Raw genomic sequence first — 17,885 nt, 5'->3', positions numbered from 1 at the left:
AGGATAGGTTTTTCGTCGGAAGACCCACTGCCGTAAGGCGCCGAATTCTCGGCGGCTTTAGTGCAGGGCGAACCCACAAGTGGTGAGTTTTCCTGGCACTGAAGCCGTCTTCCATGTGTTTCCGACTTTTGCTGCAGATGTATCAGCGCTTACATGGTATCGCGCGAAATAGACAACTAGCACCCCGAACAAAAGTAAATCATGAAAGATGTGGCTTTACCCGTCCGCTGATAGAGCACTTCATATAAAGGAACTTGAGATGCGACTACAGGTAGTGTATCGGTAAGCCCCATCAATTATTAGCGTTGAAACACACTTAATACAAGCTTAACACACTACCGTCCCATGGCTATTAGAGCGGTAGAAATGCTCCATGGTGTTGCGTTGAAATCCACTCGACCGATTCGGGGAAATTAAACCTTCATCCGCGCCGCATCTCGATTCGCGAACGGTATTCTAAATAACCGTTGCCATCGCGGTCATGTGCGCTGCACCCGAAAGCGCAGAAACCCGGCGTTTCAAACAGAAGAAACTTCAGCTAGAAGTGCGAAAGACATACGACGATATGCACCGCGAGTGCGTTGCTCGCAGCGCTGGAAAGGAGGAACCTGCACAGCCGACAAAAAAAAAGCATGAGAGAGCACGTGAAGGCGCTCGGCCAATGGGAGGTTAGGACGCCGGAGGAAAGCCCAGGTATAGTGCTCTAGAATATTGGGCAGTGTGACGACCGGCGCCGGAGAGCGGGCCGCTTTTACGATGACAAGAACCGACTCCCGCGAGAGGGCGCGACGTGCAACAGGGGTGCCACGTTCGCCGCTCGGCGCGTAGCGGTCGCGGGATAGCGGGGGTACATAGGAGGGGTGCGGTTCTCTTTGGAGCGATTTTCAGACGCTACGCAATTAGTGTGATAATTAATAAAGAGGCTACTTATTCCAGGTGCTTAAACTGATCCCTGCCCTTCTTTTACGTCTATCTGGAGACATCGTGCTCGCTTGGGTAGTCCTTCGGTGCAGCGCGCGATGTTTCAATTGCTATCTAAAAGTCTCAAGATTTCTTCCTGCGGAGAGTTACAAATCGTACAGATGAGCAATTTGTACTTAATGTTTGCAACGAAGCGTGGTGTTTTGCATTCTTTCTTCCCGTAAGGGAATAAAGGCTACTGCCCAGTAGCGCTATTAACACGCGGTGAAAAACAGTGTACATGCGAATCAAAGCTTGTGCTTCGTAAGGCCTTTTTAGGAACAATTATTTTTTACAAACCTTATTTACGAACACCTGCTTACATTTTGCAGCTTGCGCTTATTAATACATAAAAACGTTTATCTTAAATCGTCAGTAATCTGTGATATATCTCCTAAATCGGTGTTCTTAATTTATGTGCCCCGCTTATAGGAATTACAAATACGGTGTGCGAGCAAAGCACATTTATTCACTACCGTACTAATTTAAAGCACTGTGGTATTTACCAGCAAAAAAAAATAAACAAGGTATACGCGACTCAAGCATTTATTCTTTGTTCGTGATTAACATATACGTATATCGTGGACATTTGTTTGCGTCATCATCATCATCAGCAGCCTGATTATACCCACTGCAGGGCGAAAGCCTCTCCCATATTTCTCCACTTAACCCGGTTCTGTGCTAGCTGCATCCACGTGACCCCTGCGAACTTCTGAATCTCATCCGCCCAACTAACTTTCTGCCGCCCCCTGCTACGCTTTCCTTCCCTTGGAATCCAGTTTGTTACCCTCAGCGACCATCGGTTATCCTCTCTTCGCACTACATGTCCTGCCCATGTCCAGTTCTTCTTCTTAATTTCTACTAGAATGTCGGTAACTTGAGTTATTTCTCTGACCCACTATGCACGCTTTCTATCTCTTAATGTTACCTCTACCATGTTTCGTTCCATAGCCCTCTGGGTTGTCCTCAACTTAAGTAGAACTCTCTTGCTTAGCCTCCACGTTTCAGCCCCATAGGTGAGTACAGACAAGAAGCAACTGTTGTACACTTTCCTTTTGAGCGATACCGGTAAGCTGCTAGTCATAATCTGCGAGTGCTTGCCAAATGCGCTCCATCCCAATCTTATTCTTCTTGTTACTTCCTTTTCATGGGGCGGATCTGCGGTTACTACCTGTCCTAAGTAGACATATTCGCCTACTACTTCCAGTATTTCGCTACCTAATGTAAACTGCTGTTCCTTCCCGAGGCTGTTGAACATTACCTTAGTCTTCTGCATATTGATTTTCAAGCCTACCATTCTACTTTTCCTGTCTAGGTCATCAATCATTATTTGCGGTTCATTCCCCTAGCTGCTTAGCAAGGCAATGTCATAAGCAAATCGCAGATTACTGAGGTATTCTCCATCTACCCTTATCCCTAACTGCTCCCATTCCAAGTCTCTGAATACCTCCTCTAAGCAAGCTGTGAATAGTACTGGGGAGATATTGTCTCCTTGGCTAACTCCTTTCTTTATGGGAATTTTGTTACTTTCTTTATGCAGAACTATGGTTGCTGTGCAGCCACTATATTTGTTTGCGTGCCACTAACCAAAGCAATAAAGTCTTGTACTCAATAAAGTCTTGTACTACTACTAACCAAAGGGTGAACCAGCTATTTAGATGAAAAAAAAACAAAAAAAAAGTCTAGTCAAGCTAGGGCATTACTTCAAATAAAATGTGACAAATTAAACCTGTCACATACGTAATACGTTCATAGTAGGCACTACAGTGCGGACGCTTTACTAACATCAAATGCTACAGAGCAAACAAACAAATAAAAGCACTGATAATTGCGCGTCGAATTGGCAGGTATAATGCAGTTCTTGGCGCGCACCGAGAGAAAGCGGAAAAATGCTAAAAAGATGACGAGCATCTAATACGCAAGCAATTCATGTAATGCCAAAATCAAATGCGGACATAATGCGTTTTTATTCTTTGAGTGTGTGGTATGAGGAGGGGAGGGGGGGGGGGGGGGAATATGAATAATCTATTGGATATACTTGCAACTACTGCTTACCGGGCTATATATAATCGGGCTTCTTGACGCGGGTGCTCTTTGCAGTACTAACCAGACTATAATTGTTAACAAGGTTGATATTACACGTGAAATACTTCCAAGGGAATTTAATTATTTTCCTTTTGGGAACTCTTGTCGTGATTCGCTTACTTCGCAAAGAGCGAAGCCGCAAAAACACATTAAATTTCATTGCTTCAAGTGGGAGCTTTTCTGGTGCTCCAAGGAGGTAAACTTTTTGAACCTTCAAATTTTACAGGAAGTTTGCAAAATCTGAAGTGCAAAGCAGTCGGAAAGGACCGTGCATCCGAGCCAAATTTTTTAGTAAATTGCGACCTAGCTTCGAACCTATGACGCTATTTTTGTTCGTGGTGAGAAACCGTGCCGGCCTCACAACTTCTCTTTCGCAGAAGGATGATCTAGCGGAAGCGAATTGAGCGTACCCTATAGCCTCTGCGTCCTCTATTTTCCATCGTTATTTCTTTTTCAACGCTATTCATTTCTTTTTGTGAACATAAAATAGGACTACAGCGATCTTCTGGAGGCAATGACTTGGATATGACCGGTAGCTTGCGCTCCCTAGAATGGAAACATTTTCTGGAACAATTAGGTCATTGTTAAACTATAACGCATTGAGATTAAATGTCTTAAGTATAGCGCACATCTCTTGGTATTTATAAAGCTACCCGTTGCGACACTGTTTCAGCTTATGGAGAGAAAAGAAAATAGTGTATTCTTAGATTATAGTGCACAGTTTCACAAATTGTCTCTTAAATTTCGACGCTTCTATCTTTATACGCGTTCGATTGCAGCCTGTTTGTGTGCTGCTTTCCCCTTCCAGGGTCTTCATTTGGTTCTTATGCTCGGTTGTTTCCTCTTTTTTATTGTTTTAATATATCTCCATTTTTCTTCGTCTTTATATGCCTGCTTTCTTTGTCGTGCTTTTGCCGTGCCGCACGAAACTTCCGAACCTTAGTTCACATTCGCGGTCGCTCTTTTCACGGCGCTGCGTGCCTTCCACCAACCCCTTTCTCCCTCCCTGGTATCCGACACGTTTCTTTTTATTTTCCTGTGCAGTCTTTACCTCCCACTTCTTCCACCTTTCCTGACAGACTGTGTTCCGTTATTCAGTAGAAAGTTGGCGTGGTGTCGTTCGTTTTTCATGTCCTTACTTTACTATATCTCTACCTCCATGCGGGGTATTCCACATTTAATTCATTCCAACTGAATGCCGACTTCTCTTGTGGCTTCAGTGACGTACTGTAGTCGGCATAGTTGGCGTGGGAAACAACAGATTATACCATTTTGGACTGTTTTGATAATGGGGTTACTGTGACCAGTTTTAGTCAGCGCTCGAACGCACGTGTTGTATGTTTCACTTCTTCATACATCCTGCCTCCACACCATCCTCGTTTGAAAGCTACTACAGTTCTGGACATGAATTAGGTGCTTTAGGAAGGCTAAAGCAAGCTGTACGGCGAGTGAAGCGTGCTGTGCGAGTCGTACGCTGGCCCTCTCCAAGCTGTTTTCTTGGGAGCCAACTCCTGTCATGTCACTTCCCCGAGGTGTTGCAGACGGCCAAAAGGGAAAATAAATTATGTGATTAACAGTAGTGAGCCCCATTAACCGGCATATTTATAAAATCTTGTAGGGAACAGCTCGAGAAGACGCACAAGCAAACAAGAACGTACAGTGCGCGCGATATCCACCCTACTGCACAGCGCTCATACGCGGGCGCCCGGGCGGCTGACACACCAGTTGCTGGTGGGGTCCTCTGCGCTGCGGCGCCTCCGTCATCGCAAAAGCGGCCCCCCGCTCAAATGCATTTCGCGGCGCGGTCGACACACTGCCCAATCTTCTAGAGCACTATAGCCCAGGGGCGGAGGCGGGCGGCAAGTTTAGTTCATTGAGAGGCTTTAGCGTGTACAACCTTCCGTTTTTAGCGCCGATTAAATTCGATTTACGAAGCCTGCCGCCCACTCATTAATGTTGTAGAATTCCTCAATCTGGCCAGTGTTTACCAGAAACACTACGTTTAGCTCTCGTCCAGAAACCCAGGGGGCAGCACTCGCGGCGAACAGGCAGCGCCACGAGTGAGCGCCGGAACAGTTTGATAGGCAGACGCGCGGCCGCCTAGGCAGGGCGCGCGCTTGAAAAGGCGGCATGCGCAACGAAATGGTAGCAGTTTCAGCCAGCTCGAACGACGTAGCGAAGCACAAACGATGCGAGAGCCACACGACACAAGACGCAGAGACAGGGACGAGCCCTGGCCGCCCGCTGGGCGTTTATTTCTAGGCTGGAAACACGCGAAAAGGAAGACGACAGGAGAACCGCGCGCAGTTGGAAAAGGCCGAGCAAAAAACAAGGGGGTAGGAGGGTGGGGGCGTAAAAAAAACGGTAAAAATGTAGAAAAATACAAAAAACATTTGTGGCGAACGCCCCTCCTCCCAAGTGTGGTACAGCTTCACAAAGGCCAGCTCGAACGCCCCAAGCTGGGGTGGGTGAGAAAAAAAAAAAAAAAGATTCGGAAAATCGAGCGGCCGAGAAGGGTGGAACGAGTATGGGAGAAGAATAGGAATGAATGAAGCTGTAGTCGAAGAAGAGAAAAAAACCTAAAAAAAAGGGACAAGCCTGAAAACTCGAGAACGCGATTACCGGGGCCTGAAGATGCCGCAGGCACTTACATTACGCAGACGGATTTTGAAGAGCTTAAGCTGTTTTCTGGTGAGGTGGCTGCCACTTTTCTCGACGATAAAGGAAAGGATGGCAGATGGCACGCGGTCGCTGATACAGCGACACAGCTATGAGACTGGAAACTGCCTTACAGCACCGCGCAAACGATCTACAGTTTCATACACATACATGTTTTCCTCTCTGTCACTTGTCAGAATTGTAGCATGCTTAATTTTCTTTTTCGTTGAAAGAACGTCCTGCCTCATCCCGACTTGAATGCCAGTTTTCTTTCGTTTTTTTTTTTAACGATTCTTAATGCCTCCTTAACGGTACTTTCAAGTCCTCTGCCACAAAATTAAGTTTTGACAGGGGAAGGTAACAGGTGGCAGCCAGCCGCCCGACCACTTGTTTGGAGCAGGATGGCATGTAATGAATTCAAGATCTGTTCAGAGTGTCCACGAATAAGTAAAAACAAACAAACATTTTTTTACTTACTTTTTACTATAGTCTCGATTGAGCAGCATCGCATGAGAAACAGCTTATCATTCGAGGTACAACAACTCAGTAGACATCGAAATGTCATTAACACAACTAAATGAATAAAGCGTATAGAATGGCACCTCCTGAATCACATCTACCGAGGAGGGCGAAGTGGACAGCGAAGGATGGCGAGGAAAAAAAAATATCAGGCTGGGGGACGGACAAAGGAAGCCGCCCAAGAGGAGAAGGAAAGTAGCGGCATAAGCGTGGAAGGAAAGGGTGTGGAAAGAAGAAAAGGAACGAGCTGAGAGGAGGAAAAAAAATTATGAAAGCAAGCAAGCAATCAAAAAAAAATTGCCAAGGCAAATTCGCGACACTAATGCGCAAGACATAGTAAAACACGCCATTTAAACACTCCATTCCTGTTGATTACTCTGTGCACTGTACTGGTGCTTATGCAAGCTGTCGTAGACAGGGAAATATAGGCCACAGGACAGCATAAATAAAAATTATGCAATGAACAACTGCATCCACGAGCGCGGCCCACAGGCGCGCACGGCGATCCCAGTAGCGCTGATGCCTGTGAGTTGCCCAATTTCTTTAAATATTTTTTTTGCGGGTTGAGAAAGGATGCTAATGCAGGTGAAGGTATAGTCTGTCTTCTTTCGGGAAAAAATGCTTCGTGGTAAATCTGGACGCGGCAATACCCGGGCATGATTGCCGGCTCACTGCTCGTTGGAAGGCAGCGATTCGCCTTAGCGTCGCTTCGCTTCGTAAAGCTTATTCGGTGACGCGAAAAATATTTTATCAGGCCAGTGAAAATGTGTGCAACAGCAGCAATGCCAGGACTGCAGCCTAGCAATTCATTTGTGAACATAGAATGCCGCGAATCGAAAGAACGAACGGCGAATGCGCCCCACGCACAGCAGATCCGCCGCTTCTCCGCTGCACGGCGGGGCGCACGTCTCCCTACCAAACTGTTCTTCCCACCGCGAAGGGCACTCGCGTTGCACCGCGAGTTACTCCTGCACGGTGCCTACAGGCCTCCTAACCACAGTAAATTCTGTGGCATTCTTTTTATGCCCTTTATTTCTTCGACGACGACTGCTAGATTAGCCTCACTAGTTAGAATGAAACGTTCTCATGGTCAATTTCCACTGATAGCCTGCTCGGAGGCAGAACTTTTTAGCCCCTGTAACTGCGTTACAGGTGTGACCAACGCCGAGGTCAGTTGCTGCGTAGCCGATGGGGACTGAGTATCCATAGCAGGTTGCTGCCAATTACTACACCAGGGTGGCCAAATTGTATTCTGTCAGCATGTGTGTTACCATGAACGTTCACCTTCGTCAGGTAGCAGCCCAAATCTGTTTAGCCATTCCATCAACACGGAATTTCAGCTTTCCTTAATTGCATTTTTTTCTTCGGTTATTCGATTTTAATATGTGTTATATCTAACTCATTTTCCTCATCGCCATCCAGCGTCCTAACGCTAGACAATAATTATGGACGCGTTCGCATTATTCCTTATACTAATTGTTAGAGTGCTCTGTTAGAGTACAAGTAATGGTCTTGATAATATCATCTTTCCTGATAATATCTTCCAGCTCTTGGCGACACATTCAGTTCAAAGCTCGTGACTCCACGCAAGAAGCAAAAATCCTCTCACAATAAAATTCCTAACGCGAGAGTGCGCCAACTAAATGAGAAGCGCTCTTTGCGAATGCATGCCAATGTGAGTATGACATTATATGCCTGACGTAAACGTGGCTTAAATCATCTGTTCAAATTGGTCTTATCTCTCAGATCATTATGCTGTCTTTCGAGCCGATTAAATATATTAGGACAAGATTTGATGTGGGAGCGGAATCCTGATAGCACGCTGTTCTCTGTGAGTGAATTTAGGAGACCATATCAGGAGACGTACGACCAATGTGTACGGCTGGAAATTTTAACATGTGACGAATTGCACTTTCTCGTCGGCTGCTACTTCTTACCGTCAAATTTCGGTCCTAAAGTTTTTACCAATCATGTTTTGGATATTGGGAAAAAATTGATTTCTTGAACTACAAACTTCACATTTATGGGGACTTCAATCTTCCTTAGGTAGGCTGGGCCGCCGTATATGAACTGCACAGCAATTCGAAAAAAGGAGGAATGTTTAATTTATTTTAGTTTTTTCCATGCGTTCCATCAATGTAATGCAATGAAGAACTGCCCTCTCAACAGTGTAGGTCTAATTCTATTTAATGTGCATCGTTTTGGCATGCACGTAGTGCGTGATTCTTTAGTTCTGGTAGACAAATGTTATTGCCCATATACTCTGTCGGTCTTTTTGCCTGTTTATCCAGTGCGTTAGATCGTGCAAGAAAAATTTAGGCACGCATGTGGCAATTACCTTAGGATTTATATTGATCTTGACACCTACGACTGGTCCGAATAAGCTCGATGATATAAACTGAGGCTTCGAGCTACAGACATCGGTTATAGAGGGGACAATGAAACACTACATCATCATCATAATCATTAGCCTGACTATAGCCAACGCAGTGCAAAGGCCTCTCCCATATTGCTGCAATTAACCCGGTCCTGTGCTAGCTGCATCCACTTGACCGCTGCGAACATCTTAACCTCACCCGCCCACCTAACTTTCTGCCGCCCTCTACTACGCTTTCCTTCCCTTGCAATCCAGTTTGTAACCCTAAGCGGCCATAGGTTATCCTTTTTTCACACTACGCGTCCAGCCCATGCCCATTTTTTCTTCTCGATTTTGACTAGAATGCCAGTAGCGGGAGTTATTTTTCTGACCCGCTCGGCACGTTTCCTATCCCCTAATGTTGTCCCTAGCATTTTTTTTTCCACAGCCCTCTGTGTTGTCCTCAACTTAAGTAGAACCCTCTTTGTTAGCCTCTACGTTCCAGCAATACCTTAATTCGAAGGAGCCTAGATTTTCTTGGTGGTTTTTGCGTAATTTGAGAAATTACTTTTTGAAGAAACAGCAGTATCACGAACACTACGCGAAATCAGAAATAGAAATGTGGGTACCAAAGATATTCATTGTGCAGACAAATGGTAAATAAAATAAATTGGAGGGTTGCAACGCTGCTAAACCGAGTGTAGAGCGAAAGCATAGGCTGCGGGTGACAGAGCGTTCTTCTTCTGTTAGACGCAAGTGCTGGCTTGGGGACCGTGGACAAGGAAACGGCACACAGCGGCGAGCGGTTAGACCTGGCGTAGTATTGCTCTCGCAAAAAAAAATGATTGCAGGTGATGGATCCGAGTGCCACAATGTTCTCAAACATAACTTTAATAAGGAAACAAACTTTTTCTGGAACTTTGCTCACAAGCAAAGAAATCGTAAGGTTCGTGCTAATGTGATACAGACGCGTGATGGTATATATGCAGTTTTTGCTCATCAGCTCAGCGCTTGATTTGTGCACCATGATAACACAAATACTGTTATCACTCTTGATGACGCTTCTGTTTGTTTAGCCTATGAAAATATTGCTGACCATGAATTTCTTTCAGCCTTTCAGAAAATTAAGGCAAAGCTTCCACAGGTTTGATCAGCGGATGCGCTAACATTTTTCGTTCTGTTTTGTCGCATTTGTTCAACCCATCATTGCGTACCAGTGTTTTTCCATGCCTTTAGAAGCTTTCAGTAGTTCTTGTAATCAAGACTGGTAGTGCTGGTGACAATAAAGAGTTCTCTTGCGAAAGTTTTTGAATGGCTCTGTACTAACGTACGATCTTATACTTCAACCAGACGATCTCAGCTCTGCCGTACGGCTTCATAAAAGGATGATCTATAGAAAAGAAGCTATGCAACTTTCTTGAGTATACTGGACCACACCTGTTTTATCGTGGTCACGCAGATGCAATCTACTTTGACATGGCAAACGCTTTCGAAACAGTTTTCTACAAGGTACTTCTGGTGAAGACAAAAAAGCACATAATTTTCCGAATGTACTGCAGATGGCTAAAACCCTACCTTAGCAATCGTCGTAACATGATTGGATTTTACGGCTCTACGTCCAAAGAATTTGTATAATCTTCGGGAGTGGATCAATTTTAGAGCTTTGTTCTTTTAGTATATGTTAAATATTTGCCCTTACGCTGCCACGAGCTCGAAAATTTTGTTATTTGCAGACGACTAAAAATTATTCCGTAAGATTGAAAATATTAATGACTGCCACCGATTGCAAGCCGACATCAAAACGTCAGCAATGGTGTTTGATTAATCGCTTAAAAGTGAGTATTAGGAAGCTTTAGTCTTGTCTCCAGATAGGAAACACGACACTGCTGTTTGACTAAATACCTTTTGCTTGTCAGATTTCTCTTGTCGCCCATGCACGAGGCCTTCATGTTATAGCATCAAGGCTTGATGTCAGACTGCACATATGTTCAACTGTGCTACGCTAATTTAGAATTATTGGTCCTATTTCGATACTAACAAAAAATGTATACGGTCCGAATATATGCGCACTTTGTACTGTGTTCTTGTGACACCACGTCTGAAGTTCGCTTCAGTACCCTGCACTCTTAGAAAAAAAAGGTAGTAAAATGGCATTAACGGCTGCCGTTACTAACTTTTTTAACCGTTACTACATTTGTACTGTATTGTAATGAAACTTAGTTGTTACTACCATAATCAGAAGATATGTGATATGTACACAATAGGAATATTCAAGTATTCAACACTTCTGATTACATTGCTGCTCTATTTCGTCTTTATATTTATTTATTTTTCATATCCTCAATCGCCTAGGCATTATAGAGGCAGCACATCGATGGCTCCAGCTAACTCGCCTTTCGTCTTCTTGATGCAGTTCTTCTGCGTGTTGCTTGGCCAGGCTGGTGTTCCGCCTGGCCTGGCCGATACCGGCCCGAGAGGAATCCTGCCACTTAACCTGCACACTTGGCCTCCTGGAACGTACCCCGTCGAGCCACTGCATGCGGGAATCGGCGCACTGCTGGACGGCTTCTCGACAAGATTTACCCGACCCGACCAACACCCATCCCCGTATCTGAAGATACGCCTACCTCAACGTTATCAGGCGATGGGCCTCACAGCTGACCGGGATATAAAGCCAATTCACCCAGAACTGCCTTTCAGTGGGTTCGGCAGCACATCGATGGCTCCAGCTAACTTGCCTGTCGTCTTCTTGATGCAGTTCTTCTGCGTGTTGCTTGGCCTGGCTGGTGTTCCGCCTGGCCTGGCCGATACCGGCCCGAGAGGAATCCTGCCACTTAACCTGCACACTTGGCATCCCGGAACGTACCCCGTCGAGCCACTGCATGCGGGATTCGGCGCACTGCTGGACGGCTTCTCAACGAGATTTACCCGACCCGACGAACACCCATCCCCGTATCTGAAGATACGCCCACCTCAACGTTATCAGGCGACGGGCGTCACAGCTGACCAGGATATAAAGCCAATTCACCCGGAACTGCCTTTCAGTGGGGTCGGCAGCACATCGATGGCTCCAGATAAGTCGCTTTTCGTCTTCTTGATGCAGGTATCTAACCGGCATTGCCTTTTTGCTAAAAAAACACGTTTTAGAGGTATTGTTGTGTTGCCGAGCCCACGCTGTCTGCGCAAAATTGTTTCTGACAGTGCTCGAGTGATTATGAACTTGCGCTTGCTTGCGGAAGACGTTGAGACGAACCCAGGGCCTTTTCACTCGAGCGACTCTTTCTCCTGAACTGGTCAAAGTATTACATGATCTCTAGAGCAGGCAGTCATATTTAGCGAGCTTAAAACCATTAATGCAAAACTATGTGATTATGAGAAAACCTTCGGAGACTGAAAACCAGACTAGAGAAAATTGAAACAGAGTTCATGTCTCTACCGTCCTTGAAGTCAGAGTTGAGAGATATGCAGTCGGCAACAAATGAGTGCATGGCCCAGGTATCTGCCCTGTCCGCCCGCGTTGTAGATGCTGAAAATAGGTCCCGCCGCAACAATCTAGTGTTTTACGGTTTGACGGATAGCCCAAATGCATCTTGGTCAGAAAGCAAGAAGCTAATCACTTACCACTGTCATCAGTTTCTTGACGTTGACTTGCAGTCACGTGATATTGAATGTGCTCACAGATTGGGTACTTACTCAAATGGCAATCGCAGGCCAATCATTGTCAAGTTTGTTGATTACAAGGACAAAAGCCAGGTATTTTCTTTGTGCAAAAATTTTAAGGGAACGAATTACAGTGTCAGTGAAGACTTTTCGCCTGAAACATTTTTGCACGGAAAAGCTGTATCAGTTTGCAAAGGAACACTACTATAAAATTAAACTACTACAAGACAAACTGATCGCGAACGGCATTACATTCTTTTATGATCATATCGCACAAAAAGTGGTTGAAAAATCATAGCGCGAAGCGCTAGTACAACGCAACATTCCCAATGTTAGTCATTCCCCGATAAATTTTTTGTACACTGATATCCGCAGTATTATACCAAAACGTGATGAAATTTGCAGCCTCATATCGTCTTCTTCTTGTGATTTGCTGCTTCGTACAGAGACATGGCTTAATTCATCAATACTTGACCTCGAGATTTTGCTTTCATTCCCTCATTTCGACATTTTTCGCAAAGATAGACCTGGAAATACACGTGGCGGCGGTGTTCTTATCGCAGCTAACTCATCATTGCGCTGCACACCGGTCAGTGTTCCTACCCCCCCAGAAATGGTTTGGATTTGTTGTAATACTACCTTTCGGCGCCTGCTAATTGGTGTTTGTTACCGCCCTCCATCTAATGACGACTCCTTTATATCTTTATTTCATGACTCATTGCAAGCGCTAACGACTATGTATCATAATACCCATTCATGATGGAAAATAGTGCGGAAGTACACGAAGAACGGAAGGAAGTAAGACACGGACAAGCGCTAACTCACATCATATCATAATACCCCCGTCGTTATTTTTTGGTGATTTTAGTTATCCTTCCATAAACTGGATCAATCCCGCTTCTACATGTCAAAGTGCAACAGTGAAAGTGAATTCGTGAACACGTGCATGGCTTTCGGTCTAACGCAGCTTGTCAATGAGCCCACTCGTATTACACAGCTCTCGTCTAATATTCTTGACCTAAATTTAACAACGCATGCCGATATCTGTTCTTCGCTTACTTTTCTTCCCTCCCCGAGCGATCACGCTGTAATCAATGGCTCGCTCCACTGCAGCTTGGTCAGGAACAAAAAAACTAAGAAAAACCTAACACTCTATGATAAAGGTGACTACACAAGTATGAATTCTGAGCTAGAATCTTTTTTCGACACTTTTGCAGCCACTTATCAAGAGAGTCCTGTTGACGTTAACTGGCAACTTTTTAAAAACGAAATGCTCCGTCTAATCGCAAAGTACATCCCCACTATCACAATAACAGAGTGCGCAGTCGCCATGGTTCAACTCTGCACTAAAACGTTTAAACAATAAGAAAAAAAGACTTTTCCGATCTGCTAAGCGCTCAAGCAATGCCTCTGCATGGTATAAGTATTTCTGCGCCGCTAAAGAGTATAAAAGACAATTACACTCCTCTAAACAAAATTTTTTCAGTAACACTCTGTCATCTATGCTGCGTAATGACCCCAAAGGTTTTGGAAGGCAATCAGTCCTTCCGTCTCAACCAACATTTCTTTGCTTCGTAGTGACGGCAGCAATGCACAAGATCACGAAGTCGCTGACACGCTGAATAACACTTTTTGTGCTGTTTTCACTAAAGAGACCTCTGTCGACCTCCCTTCGCCACCAGAACAAGCTCATCCCCAAATGTATCCTCTGAATATTGACCCGAACGGAATTTCTAATATCATTGATAAACTAAAGAATTCATCCTCGGCGGGAACCGACGGCATTAATGCTAAGGTGCTTAAGAACACTAAACATGTCAGTAGCCTTGCTTTATCGCTCATTTTTCAGCATTCGCTAAGCACTGGTACCATTCCCATGGACTGGAGGATCGGGAAGGCCGCTCCTCTCTTCAAGAAAGGTAATCGCTCGTCACCCAGCAACTACAGACCAATATCGCTCACCAGTGTTTGTTCAAAAATTATGGAGCAAGTTATTTATTCCCAGGTTGCAAAATTCCTTTCATCCAATGGCTATTTCCATCCTAATCAACACGGCTTCCGTCAAGGCTACTCTTGTGAATCTCAGCTTGCTCTTTTCCTTCACGATATTCACATGAACCTCGACCTTAGCATACCCACAGACTCCTTTTTTTTTAGATTCTGAAAAAGCCTTCGATAAAGTTCCACATCGCCATTTGCTGTTTAAACTATCTACCCTTAATTTAGACCCTTGTGTATTGAATTGGATCAATAATTGTCTAACAAATCGTCTCCAGTTTGTTGTCAACTCCCATTCATCTACCCTTTCCCAAGTCCGGTCAGGCATTCCTCAAGGTACTGTACTTGGCCCCTTACTTTTTTAAATTTATATTAATGACCTGCCAAATTTCATAACATCTAACATACGGCTGTTTGCCGGTGACTGTGTAATATACCACACCATAAATAACCAATCTGACGTCGCTATCCTGCAGAATGATCTGCTTAACGTGCAAGAATGGTGCGACACCTGGCTTATGAAATTAAATGTTAATAAAACGTCTCATGTCTCTTTACACCGTCGGCGTAACTACTTACCTTCTACCTATCATCTTTACGATTTTCCTATAACTCAAACTGACACTATCAAATATCTAGATATTCGTATGTGCAGTGACTTATCCTGGTCCAGTCGTATTTCGCACATAACTGACTCCGCTTGTCGCGTTCTTGGCTACTTACGCCGCAACATTTCATTAGCTCCCCCTTCTGTCAAACTAATTGCTTACACTTCGCTTGTGAGACCCAAACTTGAGTACGCTCAAGCTATATTCGATCTTCACCAAACTAATCTGATCAAATTTACTGGAATCTACTCAAAATCGAGCTTCACGTTTAATTCTTTCAGATTACTCCTATCGCACCAGTGTTACCGTACTAAAATCCAAACTTGAACTTCACAATCTAGCTTTACGCCGAAAACTATCTCGCCTTTCTCTTTATCATAAGTGTTATCACAGCTTGCCGCCTAACAACGTGCTCATCCGTCCAGCCCATTGGTCATCTCGTCATCTCCACTCCAATGCCGTCTATCCCCAGCGCGCCCATACGACAACATTCCAAAAGTCATTTTTTCTCCGCACTGCCCTGGATTGCAACGACCTTCCCGACCACATTCCCTCACTAAACGACATCATCATTTCAAGACTGCCATCGAAAGACATTTTTATTGTAACCGCCGTACTCCAAGCCCACCCGTCATGTAATACCCCTTAAATGGGGCCTTTGAAGATTCAACAAATAAAATAAAAATAAAAGTGCGGTTACATAAATAATAACAAACAACAAGAGGCAGTTTTATAAAACAAGCACAATACATACAAAATTTCCAACAAGTAAACTAGGACAAATGCAGCAAGATTTAAAACAAATTACAGTGCCGATCCCTTTGTTTGAGATAGCACAGTCTATACGCGGTACGGATTTCGTTGTTTGTCTTCGTGCTCTGATTTTGAACTTTTTTTTTCTTTCGCGCAGAGCGATCCAACACATTTTTAAAAACTCCATTGAAAGGCACATAACCAGGACTGAGATATCCGCTTAACCACTCCCTTCAGAAAGAGACAATTTCATGACGGCGGAAGATGCGTGCAAAAGCCACTTTCCCCCAGCCTGCCATGCAGCTTTGTGCCTAATTAGAGGCCTGGACTACGACTGTACGCTGACTTTCAAAAAAAGAAAAGAAAAAAGAAAAAAAAGATTGCCTAAACTGGCTTCCGAAACTGTAATATAAGTGCGCAGACGAGACAAAGAGGAGAAGTGGGCAACGACGGCGCAGAACTGACAACTGATTTAATGGAAGAACGGAAGAGCATATATATACACACACACTTGGTGTACCCTCATGCGCATAGTCAAAATTTATAAAAATATATCAGCACATGTAAAACGCCCCCCATCACACGCACGTGGTGAAAACTGCCGACGCACTATCGATTATGCAGCATAGTCATCTCTTTTTCTGTTAATGCGACGGGCGTTTTACTGACACAAACATTTTGCTTCCGGTTAATATGGAAAGCCTCGGCGATTTCTCCAGTAGTCTGGGCTTTATGAAGAATCAGTATATCAGTATCAACATTGATACTAATATTGATGATATTAGTGACATTGTTGATACTAAAATACTGTTTCATTTCTCGCTGCTGTGCTTGTAGTTTGACTTATAATCCGTACTCTTGAAGGGAGTTTAGGAGGATGAGGTTGGGACGAAGTAATTTTAGATGAAAACGAAAATTAATGATAAGAAATGGATCGCAGATATCCTAGCCAAGCATTATGCAGCAATATATGCTGCCTATGTTTTCCTACTAGGCTGCCTTAGGGCAGTACTTCTCCCGCGAGATATATTATTTATTTACAGATATGCCATTATTCATGCCCGCCACCGGAGCATGACTTGGATCAAGCACGAAGGCCACGCCTTCTAGAAAACGATCCAGTTTCTCCTAAAAACTCCGGTTTATTCCGAATAAATGAAAAAGCATTCAATAAAGGGCAGTGTAACGAAGCTGTTCAGTAAAAGGGTCAGAACATGACGCTACCTGTCATTGTTGTAAGGAACAACGGAAAGAGGTTACCACCGCTACTTGATCGAAATTAGCTGGAGCGTCTCAATCTTGACTGGCTGGAAATTGGGCAGGTGCACTCGAAGACAAAGTGGCGGTTCTAAAACAGAAGTACCCTCGTGTTCTTTGTGAAATTGGGAATACAGAAGTTACACGTAAAAATTGTTCTGACACCTGGTACAGTTCCTGTATTTTGCCGCGCTAGACGTGTACATTTTCCATTGCAGAAAAAGGTTGAACAATAACTGTTCGAGCAAGTCGAAACAGCAATGCCGCAGCCAGTAATGGTCATTGACTGGGCTACACAGTTAGTCACAGTGTTGAAAGATGGCAGTGTTAGGTTATTTGGGGACTATAAGATAACCGTAAACCCCTCATTGAAAACAGATCAATACCCACTACCCACACCGGAGTTTTTGCACACTGGTTCAGCAGGAGTAAAGGTATTTTGTGTGGTAGACCTCTCTTCGGGCGTACCAGTAGTTGCTGCTTACTACCAAGTCCCGTCCATTTTTGTCAATAAAAACTAGTCTGGGATTTGAATTGCGACGCCTATCCTACATTGTGGCGAGTGCAACGGCAATATTCCAGTCAATGATGAACGAAGTGCTTCATGGCTTCCCGCACGTAGGATTTGTGGGAATTCAATATTTCCCTCGCCCGCACGACGCTGCGATCACCCTCTCTTTCTTTCGGGGAGCCCTCATATTTCCCCTCCTGGCTTCCTTTCCTCGGCACTGTGGCGGAGAGGGCGGAGGTGAGAGAACGGCCCCCACCTTCCCCCTCCCCTCTCATCTCAGCGGACAGTATCGAGAGATGACGCCGCGTCGCCGGAGCGCGCGGATGCTCCTACGACAGTTAGGAAGAACATTGGGCGCTCCCAATAAACCACTTGGCCCGCTGGCTATGTTTTCCTCGGTGTGACGTTCTTCACGCCCACGGCTGTGGTCAGAGCTAGCGGTGTGGCTTCGGTTCTCAGAGCGGAGCCGGAGCCCCGTGAGACTGCTGCCCACAAAATGGCGCACCAACGCGGGGCCCCA

At 44.7% G+C, this 17,885-nt stretch overlaps 1 protein-coding gene across 1 annotated transcript in view; it reads left to right on the top strand.

Annotated features, from left to right (window-relative positions):
• Positions 1-15,969, top strand: part of LOC146194707 (uncharacterized) — a 116,414-nt gene extending 100,445 nt beyond the window's left edge. Inside the window, exons 6-7 of the transcript XR_014705472.1 lie at positions 10,312-10,413; positions 15,755-15,969. The gene's annotated coding sequence lies outside the window, so the exon portion shown is untranslated. The remainder of the gene's footprint in view (positions 1-10,311; positions 10,414-15,754) is intronic.
• Positions 15,970-17,885: the final 1,916 nt, after the last annotated feature.

This window comes from Amblyomma maculatum, chromosome 3, assembly GCF_055883805.1.
Source record: "Amblyomma maculatum isolate TAMU_Amacu chromosome 3, ASM5588380v1, whole genome shotgun sequence".
In the NCBI taxonomy this organism is placed as follows: domain Eukaryota; kingdom Metazoa; phylum Arthropoda; class Arachnida; order Ixodida; family Ixodidae; genus Amblyomma; species Amblyomma maculatum.
This window is presented reverse-complemented; position numbering and strand designations above follow the sequence as displayed.